Source organism: Xenopus laevis, chromosome 8S, assembly GCF_017654675.1.
Source record: "Xenopus laevis strain J_2021 chromosome 8S, Xenopus_laevis_v10.1, whole genome shotgun sequence".
NCBI classification, from domain to species: domain Eukaryota; kingdom Metazoa; phylum Chordata; class Amphibia; order Anura; family Pipidae; genus Xenopus; species Xenopus laevis.
The window spans coordinates 26549552-26562761 of NC_054386.1; the positions used below are offsets into that span (position 1 = coordinate 26549552).

The following is a 13210-nucleotide window of genomic DNA, read 5'->3' on the forward strand; positions in this document are numbered from 1 at the left end:
CTCCATGCCACCCAACTTTTTGTGAGTTGGAAGCACCATGTGACCTGCCCATTGATTAAGCAAACAGCACGTCATGTGATCTCTGCAAATATGAACAGGGATTAATTATGGGTTATGTGCTTGCATGCCATTGTTCTGCTGGCAACCTCCTTGGCAACAAACAGAATCCTTTAACTCATTCAGTACTTATTGCCTGTTGAGTTGGTTCTGTGGGATGGACCCCAATGTGTCTGGTAAGATATTTACCCACTCACTCTCTCTCTCAATCTGTACATTTCCTAGAAGCAAAGCCGCAGCCGAACCTGGTGCGGGGAGCAGAGGAGGGCAGCAGTGAGACTCGTTACTCAAGCCATTCCTGCTGTTCCCAGCTTGTGCCACAGGATGGCGACAGTGAGACTCATTACTCATACCATTCATGCTGTTCCCAGCTTGTGCCACAGGATGGCGACAGTGAGACTCATTACTCATACCATTCATGCTGTTCCCAGCTTGTGCCACTGGAGGGCAGCAGTGAGACCCATTGCTAATGGCATTCATGCGGCTGGGCTTAAAGGACCAGTAACATCAAAAAATGAAATTGTTTTAAAGTAATAAGAATATAGTGCAGTGTTGCCCTGCACTAGTAAAACAGCTGTGTTTGCTTCAGAAACACTATTATTGTTTATATAAATAAGCTGCTGTGTAGCCATGGGGCAGCTATTCAAATGAAAAAAGTCTCAAGTTACACAGCAGATAGCAGATAAGCTCTGTAGAACATAATGTTATCTGTTATCCATTATCTATCCTGTGCCATATAGCCAGTTTTCAATTTCCGCCATTGCTACTCAGCAGCTTGTTTATATGAACTATAGAAGTGTTTCTGAAGCAAACAGTTTTACCAGTGCAGGGCAACACTACATGATATGTTCATTACTTTAAAACACTTTCAGTTTTTGATGTTACTGTTCCTTTAAGCACAAACATGCAGGCTTTCTTGCAACTTCCAAGGCACATGTGTCCCTTTCCTTTGCCTGGAGCCTATTCCTTCTAAATGCACCATATGACATATGAGTAGTGTGTGGGGTTCAGGCCACAAGCAGGAAGCAAGGAAGTTTTGCCTCTCACAGGCACGCTCAGCCTTAGGGGCCTATTTATCGTACTGTGTAAAAAGTGGAGTGAAGCCTTACCAGTAGGGTTGACACAGTTTCTGGGAAAAAATACCGGCCTTCCTATATGTTATGTTTTAGATAGCCGAGGATGACTAGAGTATAACAGTGCTTTATTAGCAGAGTCATGCAGGCATTACATAACAGTAACTTTCACTTTTAAGCTGTCAGGAATTATGCACAGTATAAGTCTGGACACAGTGACAGGCCATTTGTATAAACACCACATATTCCCCCTATAGTAGGAAAGCATTTGGGCAAATGTAATAAACAACAGCAATGCATCTTAAAGCAATAATATACATTATTCACATCACATAGTCCTGGGTCCATGCAGGTCGTTTTCTGATTCTCTCAGTATGCCTTATAGGTTCACTTTATTCAGGCCTATTGCAATTGACATCAGGAGTAGGAAAATGTCCTTCATCAAATAGAGCTTCTTCAAAGTCATATCTAACAGGAGCAAGACGACTTGCATTCCATATGCATCCATCAGAGAGTTCATATGTGTATGGTCCTCGCTGGCATCTCACTTCAAGTGGTGTAGTAAATTTAGATTGTCCTTGTTTCAGTATTCCTGGTTTCTTAATTCTGACTAAAGATCCAGGCTGAAAGTGTACTTCTCTTGCACCACGTTTTCTGTCAGTATAAGCCTTGCATTTGGCTTGTTGACGTTTCACAATATCAGCAGTAGATGATTTTTGTAGGCACAGTATTTTGTGGAAGTTTGATGTCTGCAGCATGTAACTTAGTGCGCATCTGTCTGCCATGTAATAATTCAGCTGGAGATGATTGGGTTGTTGCATGGCACGTTGCTCTGTAGTTATGTAGGAACTCTGTTGTAAATACTTTCCAAGATTTCCCAGTAAGATTTGCTGTCTGTAGTGCTTCTTTCAGACTTCTGTTGCTCGATTTCTCCATTTGCTTGTGGATAATACACTGAAGATTTCCTATGCACAATATTCCTCTCTCTCAGAAAGGATCAAACTCATATGAGACAAACTGTGATCCGTTGTCTGATATTAACTCCTTTGGATTACCTTCTCTGCTGAAGATTGTGGCTGATGTTATAGAAGAAACAAATACAATTTTTGTACATTTACTGTAATAGTCTATCAAGGTTATAGCAAATCTGCAGTCTATAGGAGCATCTGTAAAAGGGCCGACAATATCAATAGCAAGTTTTTCCCATGCTGAATCAGGAAATGGTACTGGTTTTACTTCTGGTCTCAACTTAACTTTGTGTACAAAGTTCTTTGCACAACCCAGTGAAGTGTTGCTTTGTGGTGAAATTTTAGACACTGGCTGTGTGGCAGGCACTGGTGCTGTAGTAATGAGACCATCAACTAATTGTAGGTTTAATGCAGCAAAGAGATCCCTTCCAAGTATAGCAGTACCCTTATTCACAATGTAAAAGTCACATTTGCAGTATTTGATTCAAATTGTACAGTCACTGGCAAGCAAACAAGCACAGGGATTGGATCCTTTAAGTAACTGACCAGTTTCAGGGCAGGAGCAACAAGCGGATCTTTTGCAAAGTATTTCAAGAAAATATCCTTTGGTAGTATAGAAACAGCTGAACCTGTATCAAGCATCAGGTTAATGGAGTGTCGTTTGTAAGCAGATGCAGTATTGACACTGACAGTGGATATAAACTTGTCTGGAATAAATGTACCAGCTTTATCCACACTTAATACTGTGACATTTGTAGTAGTGACTTCATGAACATCTTTAGCAGAACTACGGCAGATCTTAGCAAAATGTCCTACTTTTGTGCATTTGCGGCACCGTTTAGCTTTTGCAGGACATGTAACATGATTTGCAGTGTGTTGTGTTGAACCACAGCGAAAGCAGTATTTTCTATTTGTATTTGCTGTATGGTTTTGCCTGTGACTGTCCATTATTAGGCCACAGTGTTGAATTCACAATCTGTACATTCCCAGCAGTTCCCTGACTGAGAGTTTTAGCCTCTGCCACTGCTGTTTCAATTTGGCTAGCAACTGTAATAGCCTTTGTAAGGGTTAAATCCTGCTCTAGGAGCAGTCTCTCTCTAATACGAGGTAAGTTTGTTTTTTACACTATTTGGTCTCTTAGCATTTCATCTGTTAGATTCCCAAACTCACAGGTAACAACCAGCTCTCTCAAAGCTGCTACAAATTGTTCTGTGGATTCGCCATTATGTTGTCCACGTTGGCGGAATTTATATCTTTCAGCAACCACATTTACTCTTGGCATGAAAAAGTTCTTTATAGCAGTAAGAGCAGTTTCATAAGTCTCATCAGGTAATGGTAATGTATAGAATATACGCTGTCCCTCTGCTCCCAGGTAGTGAATAAGTAAAGCAAGCTTTCTAGCAGCAGAAATCTCTCCTTGGTCAGCAGCAATAATGTAATTTTTTAAACATACGGATCCAAGCAGTAAAAGGTATGGTAGGCTCACCAGGATTTGGGAGAAAAGGTGCAGGCTGCTGCAGAGGTAGAAGAGCCATCCTTGTCGTCAATCTGTTATGTTTTAGATAGCCGAGGATGAGTAGAGTATAACAGTGCTTTATTAGCAGAGTCATGCAGCCATTACACAACAGTAACTTCCACTTTTAAGCTGACAGGAAGTATGCACAGTATAAGTCTGGGCACAATGACATCTACAGGCCATTTGTATAAACACCACACTATATTTTTATGTTTTTTCCCTATAAATAACATTGGCATCAAGCAACATTTTTAACGGCTGGGTGGCAACCTTACTTACCAGTGATGCTGTTCATTGCAACCAATTAGAAATTAGATTTCAGCAGTTAGAAAACAAAAAGCAAAAGCAAAGATTTGATTCCTGCCTGACCATGGGAAAGAGAGCAGCTCAGGAGCAGGAAGTACAGAGAATCAGAGCTCTGTATCTGGGTAAGTAGTGTGGGAGATTGGATTCACTTACCCAGGCGAAGGTTCCTGTGTGACCATGGGAAAGAGAGCAGCCTAGGAGCAAAAAGTACAGAGAATCAGAGCTCTGTATCTGGGTATGTACTGGGGGAGATTGGATTTACTTACCCAGGGGAAGGATCCTGTGTGACCATGGGAGGGAGAGCAGTCCAGGAGCAGGAAGTACAGAGAATCAGAGCTCTGTACCAGGTTAAATACTGGGGGAAACTGGATTCACTGACCCAGGGGGAGGTTCCTGTCTGACCACTGGAAAGAGAGCAGTCCAGGAGCAGGAAGTACTGAGAATCTAAGAGCTCTGTATCTGGGTAAGTACTGGGAGAGATTGGATTCACTTACCTAGGGGGAGGTTCTTGTGTGACCATGGGAAAGAGAGCAGCCCAGGAGCAGGAAGTACAGAGAATCAGAGCTCTGTATCTGAGTAATTACTGGGGGGAGATTGGATTAACTTACCCAGGGGGAAGCTCCTGTGTGACCATGTGAAAGAGAGCAGCATAGGAGCAAAAAGTACAGAGAATCAGAGCTCTGTATCTGGGTAAGTAGTGGGGGAGTTTAGATTCACTTACCCAGGGGGAGGTTCCTGTCTGACCATGGGAAAGAGAGCAGCCCAGGAGCTGGAAGTACAGAGAATCAGGCTCTGTACCTGGGTAAGTAGTGGGGGAGATTGGGGTTGTGGGATATTGAACCCCAGGAAGTGACTCTTTAGCCAGGGAGAAGTCCTTGTCGGAGATGTCAGTGATTGGGCCTCACTCAGATGTTCTACATTGAGTGCCATGTAATGTCTGTGAGCACAAGACAGAGGGATAAACAAGCAGCATATTATGGTCTGTAAGGATCAGCTCTCATGGGTCCTGCACTATTTATACTGACCCAGAAGGAACAAACACGTCAGTCAGTTGGGCAGGGGCATTAGAACTGTTTTTTTACCTAATTTTGGAGCCAACCCGACCCATACTGAGCCCCTGGACAGGACCAGAGCTGGGCAGTCAGTGCCCCTGGGGGTGCTGCATTAGCCACTGCCTGGCACAGTTTGGGGCACACACAGGAACAGGAGTTAATAGGTCAGGGCATCTGGGCAATAAAACTGCCTCCAAGAATAAGGGAGTTTTGAGAGGGAAGAGGGTGGCTGTGAGTTCTATGCCTGCAATTCCCGGGGGCAATAACAACACACAGAGGAAGAACTGCTGGTTATGGGGTTATTTAAGTATGTGTATGTGTATGGTTCGCAAAGCATTGTGGGATTAGATACCCTCACAGGGAGCCGCCCCTCTTAAAGTGACAGGGATGTTACACGGCACAGGGGCACATCTCTACACCCTCACTTGGGGCTGAACCCTGGGGCCTCTGGCTAGAGAGGGTACAGTTGGCACAACACAAGCTGTGAATCAATTGCGTGGGGTTGGCACATCTCTCCCTGCCATTGGCAAAGTGGGGCAGTATACAGCGGAGCAAAACTGATGTTTGTAGTCAAAACAAGGAATGAAACATTTCTGTGATATAAACACAGGGCTGCAGGGAGTTGCACAACTGGAAAAGCAACAATGTTGCACAGTGAGGTGCCTTGCCCTGGGTCCTAAACTTCAATGGGGACAGCAAGGGGGCAAATTCAAATGTTTTTTTTTTTGTTGTAGTCTTTAAACTATTTGCCTTTTACTTCTAATTCTTTGCAAATGAGGGTCTCTGACCCCATCTAAAAAACAAATGCTTCGTAAGGCTACAAATTTATTGTTATTGCTACTTTTTATAACTCATCTTTCTATTCAGGCCTTTCCCATTCATAGTCCAGTCTCTTATTCAAATCACTGCATGGTTGCTAAGGTAATATGGATCCCAGCAACCAGGTGGCTAAAACTGGAGAACTGCTGAACAAAAAGCTAAACAACTTACAAAACACAAATAATAAAAAAATAAAAAACAATTGCAAAATATTCCTCTCCACATCATACTAACAGTTAATTTAAAGGTGAACAAGCCCTTTACTGCTCAGGGTCCCAAACAAGGAGTGGTACATCAGGGCCCCTATATGCTACGGTAGCTGGAAAGCAAGGCTGTAGGTAGTTAATCAGTTTGTATTGTCTGTGCTTTCTGGCAGGGATGCTGCAACAAATGGTTGCTAAGAAGTCACACAGGAAGTGTCAGGAAGTGTGTGACAATTATCAGTATGGCAGCACCACTTCTATGAATGTAGTTACATAGTTTCATAGTTCATTTGGGTTGGAAAGAACATTAAAACATCTTGTCCACCAGGTTCAACCCTTCCATGTTTCACCCATATTTTGGGTCTCCCTGTAACCTGGCAACTGGTTGAAAGGGTCGCTTATCCTTTGTGCAAATTATCTGCCATTATGGAGCCCATTGACCATAATAAAGCTGAACTCATAGGAGTGATCTCTGCAACATTGCACTCATTATTCATTTGTTTTATTTTTTTGCCTGTTAGCCTAACACTGCCACCTGGTTGCTAGGGCCAGAGAACCCTGACAATCTGCAGGCAGACAGGTGAAGAACACAGATTTGTTTTGCATTTTATCTTACTATTTATATATTCTTCACCTTTCTGACATGCAAATTCTTGGTTTTTATGGCTTTTGTGCATAGCCCCCAGGTGAAGTTACCACCATCATTAACAGGGAACTTTTAGTTCTGGGGAAATAGAAAAGCAAGGTGCTAAAAGCGACAGTGATGTTTTGTATATAAACGCCCAGTATTTACACCTTGTGCATATTATACTATGACCACTATGAATGGCTGCATTCCATCCTATTCCATCCTATTCCATGACAAACTACAACTCTCACAACTCTTCAGCAGCTGCTACTCACTGAAAATCACTTGTGGGACCTGTCCACCCCCTTTGTTATTGAGCTTTTTGGAGCAGAGAAGTGGCAGAGCCAATCACAGAGATCCAGAAAGGCATGCTCCTCCCATCAGGGGCCTGTGATACAGAGGAATAGATGGCTCCTCCCATCAGGGGCCCTGGGATAGAGAGCAATAGAAGGCTCCTCCCATCAGGTGCCATGGGATAGAGAGGAATAGAAGGCTCCTCCCATCAGGTGCCATGGGATAGAGAGGAACAGAAGGCTCCTCCCAACAGGGGCCCTGGGATAGAGAGGAATAGAAGGCTCCTCCCATCAGGTGCCATAAGATAGAGAGGAATAGAAGGCTCCTCCCAACAGGGGCCCTGGGATAGAGAGGAATAGAAGATTCCTCCCATCAGGGGACTTGGGATAGAGAGGAACAGAAGGCTCCTCCCATCAGGTGCCCTGGGATAGAGAGGAACAGAAGGCTCCTCCCAACAGGGGCCCTGGGATAGAGAGGAATAGAAGGTTCCTCCCATCAGGGGACTTGGGATAGAGAGGAACAGAAGGCTCCTCCCATCAGGTGCCCTGGGATAGAGAGGAACAGAAGGCTCCTCCCATCAGGTGCCCTGGGATAGAGAGGAACAGAAGGCTCCTCCCATCAGGGGCCATGGGATAGAGAGGAATAGAAGGCTCCTCCCAACAGGGGCCCTGGGATAGAGCGGAATAGAAGGCTCCTCCCATCAGGGGCTCTGGGATAGAGAGGAATAGTAGGCTCCTCCCATCAGGGGACATGGAATAGAGAGGAATAAAAGGCTCCTCCCATCAGGGGCCTTGGGATAAGTGTGGGGTTCCTTTACATTCTGTTCTACAGGACAGACAGTTATACAGTGTTTGGGCAGGTTGGACTTGCCCTTTATACCCAGACTGCAGAGGCATTTATACAGAACAGAACATTTGGGTTGCACAGCTTTAAGAATGAGGGGAGAAATGATAGATTCTAGAAATTAAACCCCCTTCGGGGTTGGGGCAAGTTTACCCAGGCCGGGCTGCTCCCCCTGAATCCTGCTGGATCTCACATTGTTTCATAACAAACACATGAATCGGAATCCCAAGCGAATGTGGTGGAACCAGTTGGGCGACAGGGCCGGGCGCAGGATTGATTGGGGCGTCAGGGCCCCGCACAGGACCAGAGCTGGGTAGTCGGTGGTGCTGCATTAGCCACACATGCCATGGCTGATCCCCCATTTGTGCCCCACTATAGCCTTCCCATATACAGATACAGGTGACTGCCGGCTAGTATGGCAAGTAGGTGCCCAGTACTGTCTGTACCAACCCACTGCTGTCTGCTGCCCAATCTTACCTTTCCCCCCTCTGGCCACTGTTCTGAACCCCCAGTTTGGGAAGTCTGGTTATAAGGGCCACAGCTGTATAAAGCCTATGGCTGGAATTGCAGAGAACCCAATGGTTTGAGGACTGGAGACCCCACACTGCTTTGCTCACAATAAAGGGAAAGAGAAACCAAATAATTAATTTCCTACCCCCCCCCCCCAGTAAATATCTGGGAGGCCAAAAGAAGCGAGGGACCCTGTTTATCTAATGTTGAGGCTGCAGAGCACCTTGGCACAGAGAGTAGGTGGCACCCACTGGGGAAAGGCTAAAAATAGGCTTCTCAGTGAAATGAATCCAGGAGAAACAAATGGGAGGGGCGTGTGCATGTAAATAAATTCTCTGCCCCAGCACATGGAAGGGAGGGATTTCCGCACCCTTGTGTTACACACCCAGACTTACCTGCATCCCGGCCGGACACTGACTGAAAAACATCTGCCAGGTAAGGGAGAGTGTGTGTATCAGTATAATCTGTTCTGTCTGGTTGCTAGGATAACTGCCCCTAACAACCAGAGATGGTCTGAGTGCAAGGCTAGTGTGTGGCAGGGGGTAGATGAGAGGTACAGGGCAGCACAGGGAGAGGGGGAGACAGGCACTGGTTAATTCAGCCAGTAACAATGTCTGCTGCATTTAACCCTTTCACTGCACAGTCTGCACACACACAGGTAGTGAAGGGGTTACACACCCAGAGCTCAATGCATGTGTTTGTATAGAGCAAGCTGAACCCTCTGCACATTCACAGCACAGACATGGGAATAGATACAAAGAGAAATATTGCTATTGCCCATTAGATTGTAAGCCTTGTGGGACAGGAAGACTGACACCGACCCAAGGACAGATCTATAGGATGATTGCAGTGAGTTTATGTGTATCATGCTGGTTGCAACACTGCCTATTGCCAAACTGGCACAAAGTGGCATCCAGTGGCACTAGGCTTGGATTGTACAAACACACTCTGTATACAGACACAGAAACACCTTCACACTGTATACAGACACAAATACACACAAACTCTGTAAGGACACCCAAACACACTCACACTGTATACAGACACAAATACACACACTCTGTAAGGACACACAAATACACACACACTTACTGTATACAGACACAACTCTGTAAGGACACACAAATACACACACACACAAATACACACACACACTCTTTAAGGACACACAAATACACACACATACACTTTATAAAGACACACACAAACACACACACACTGTATACAGACACGCAAATACACACACACTGTATAAGGACACACAAATACACTCACACACAAACACACTGTATAAAGACACACACAAATACACACGCACTGTAAACAGACACACAAACACACACACACTGTATAAGGACACACAAATACACTCACACAAACACACTGTATAAAGACACACATAAAAAACACACACACTGTATACAGTCACACAAATACACACACACACACACTGTATAAGGACACACAAATACACACACACAAACACACACTGTATAAAGACACACACAAATACACACACACTGGATACAGACACACAAATACATACATGATGTCTGTTGCTAATATTCACAAGAGGTCGGTGTCACTGGCATAAGGTTATTATGTAAATCCTAACGATTCAGGGATGTCAGGGTTAATCCCAGATGGTGATTGGCTGCACGGCACACTCGGGGTTACTGGATCAGCCTGACTGTCTATACAAGATAAAGTACAATTTGTTATGAATTGGACAGAACTGGACTCCCTCAAATAATCCCTGGAATGTCAGTGTCCCTGGAACCAGGCAGTGGTATTACAGGAGAGGTAATACATAGAGAAATCAAACTCGCGGGTACTTTCTGATTGGCACAAGGGCTTCACATTTTACACCTTATAGGGTGCAGGGGGTACCTGTCTGTCAGCAGACACATTACAAAGAGGGCCCAGCTCAGCTGCCTGGTACAGGGACTATTTCCAGGCTCAGCAGGGCACTACAGTGGGGAGGGAAACTCAGTAGTACAGAGGCATCTGCACCACAACCAGTAGCCTAATGGTCTTTATCATTGAATGTCAGTGGCTGAACTCAATCCGCCATACAGAGATGCTCAGCCAATCAGACTCAGGAAGCAACCAATACGAGGAGAGCTTGCTGGATCTCTAACAGACCTGGCAGCTGTTTGGGGCTTATGAAGTGCAACTGAATTTCTAACTGAATAAAGCAGGTCCCCAAGTGCATGGAGATTGGGCAGGAGGGAGGTGAGTACACAGTACAGTGTGGGTAGTGAGAGGAGACCCCAGGGCAGCAGGAAGCCAAGTGTGTCCCAAAAACCAGGCATAGCCCCCCCAGATTTCCCCAGCTCCTTTCCCTTCCCATACCGTCTCTGTCCCTCTCCTGCCTAGAGTTGCCACCTTTTCTGGAAAAAAATACTGACCTTCCTATATATTTATCTTTTTTCCATAATTTTTACCGGCCAGGCTGGTAAAATACTGGCCAGGTGGCAACCCTGCTCCTGCCCCCCCCCCCCATACAGTGCAGACAGGAGTCGGAGCCACTGAAAGAGCAGCCCAGGAATTTCTGCCTGACCATGGGAAAGAGAGCAGCCTAGAAGAGATTGGATTCACTTACCCAGGGGGCAGTTCCTGTGAAACCACAGGGAAATGAGAGCAGCCCAAGAACACAAACTATAGAGAATCAGAGCTCTGTATCGGGGGGGGGGGGGAGTCGTAAGGGGGGTTCCTGACCAAAGCAGGAGCAGCCCAAAAGCAAAAAGTACAGGGATGTTTGGGTCCATTGTACCCACATACCTCAACTGTATTTTCATTGGCTTTTGTTTTAAAACCAACCCCAATACAGCACTGATAAAACTTCAAGGTACAAATTAACCCTTTCCTTCTCTTTCAGTCTCTACATTCTATCGAAAGCAGTAGGACCCCTGCAGGACAGGAACGACAATGGTGACTCCATCTTGGCCAAAGAGCGAAAAGAAAGGTCCAAGCCCTGAAACAAAATTCCTTCCAGGGGCCAATGTTGAATCCAGGGTACCCCAACACCATCAGCCTAATGCCCCCAATCTACAGAGACTGGGGCAAAAAGTGGGGTCTGGCCTGAAGCGCTTGTTCCAGTGCCCCCAGGTGGACGACGTGTGTATTATCCAAACACAAGATACTATGATTGAGCTGAGGCAGACCAGCGGGGTCTCATGCAGAGAGAAACTACTCCTCACTCTGGGGGTCTTTATTGTGCTGCTTGTAGTCGTGCTCTTGCTCCTGTGGAACTATAAGTGTACCATCATCGACCGGCTGTGCCAGGGCAACCCCGAGCTGCTCACCCCACTCTTTAAGGACGACTGATTGATCTGCCCCCCAATATCTCTAATTAACGCCTTCTATTCTGAGTTTTCATGATTTCCCCCTTACATGCAAGTCCTCAGGTGTGGCCCTTCCTCTACACTAATAAGGGCCCCCATTTCTATGATCATCCAACACCCAGAGAGGGACAATCCTGCGCTCGGTCTCATCCTACGCTGCTGCCTAAGCCAATCTCTCAATGTAAATAAGAACCAATAAAAATAATCACAAATGCATGGGGTTTCTTTCATGCTTTCTATGGAGTCATTCTCTGTACTTCCTGCTCCTGGGCTGCTCTCTTTCCTATGGTCAGCCAGGTGCAGGGTTTTCCATTAGACCAATCACAAGGGCAGAACCTTGGCCTCTAGCGGATTCTTGCTCCATCAATAACCCATCAGCTGTTAAAGTCACACACATGCCCCACCTCCTAGACATGGGGAAGAGAGCAGCATGGAAATAAAAGAGAGCCAGAGCTGTGTATTTGGGTAAGTACTGGGGAGGAATTATGGAGAATCAGAACAGTGCGTGTAGGGCGTTTTACCAAATGTCGATCCCTCTCTTTTCCCACACCAACACGAAGTCCAGAATTGCAAGTAAAACATCCAAACATTTTATTTACAAGCTCTCATCCTCGCATTCACACTCTCATGTTACAGGTACATCCATCCAGCAGTATTACAATCCATATAGGTTAACCCAATTTTTCTCCTCTTCCCAAAGGGTCTCACCCAGAAGATTAGGAAGGGTAGTCACTCGTGGCTCCAGTTTCCCACCTGTTTCAGTAATCCGGTGCTCCTTCGGCACTCCTTTACTATTCCGACCAGGTTTCCTTATTGGCAGCCCACTGGCCCGAAGTCCATCATACCCTATCTTGCCTAAACTCTTCCTCTAGGGTCCCTAACTTGTGGGGTATTCACAGGGGTACTGTCCCTGCTAATCTCCTTGTTGATGCACAAGACGGCCCGTACTAAATACCATAACTCAGGCACCTAGTGCCTCCTCCATTTCCCCTTACCTACTCTAATACTACCTCTAGCTTCTGTCTTCTTCTTTTCCTTTGGGCTCTTCCTATCCAAGCTTCTGTATCCAGCAACTCCCTCCCATTAAAAGACCTTAACACTAGGGTGTGGCTCCTTTTTATACCTTCCAACTCCCTCTAGTGGCGGGGGTGTGTATTACATTACTACTTTTTAATACTCTTGTGCACCATCTAGTGGCTATTTGACCACATTACAGTCACAATTCTTTCAACAAATACATTCACACATCAATTGACTAACTTTTGAATATCACTCACTCATTCATTCACATTCATTTGTTCACCCTCTTACACACTGCGTGGACCGAAACGTCACGTTGGCTATTCATGCAATAATTGAATACACTTTGCTTTGATACACAGAAATCCTGGTGTTGCTGGTCTTTTTTGAAGTATTTGGATTTTTTACCGTGCACCCAGGGAACACGACGTCAGCAGGGTGCTGCCCTAGTGAAGATATATATATATATATATATATATATATATACATACACACACACACACACACCCAGGGGTAGTTCTGCTGCCCAGGAGGACAAGCTCAGGAGAAAGCAGTGGGAGTCAAAGCCCCACCT

The 13210-nt window shown here is 45.4% G+C and overlaps 1 long non-coding RNA gene across 1 annotated transcript; it reads left to right on the forward strand.

Annotated features, from left to right (window-relative positions):
- Window positions 1-9752: 9752 nt before the first annotated feature.
- LOC108699856 lies at window positions 9753-11830 on the forward strand. Its single transcript, XR_001932881.2, has 2 exons — window positions 9753-10504; window positions 11151-11830. It is a non-coding gene; the product is annotated as an uncharacterized LOC108699856 (long non-coding RNA).
- The last annotated feature ends 1380 nt before the right edge of the window (window positions 11831-13210 follow it).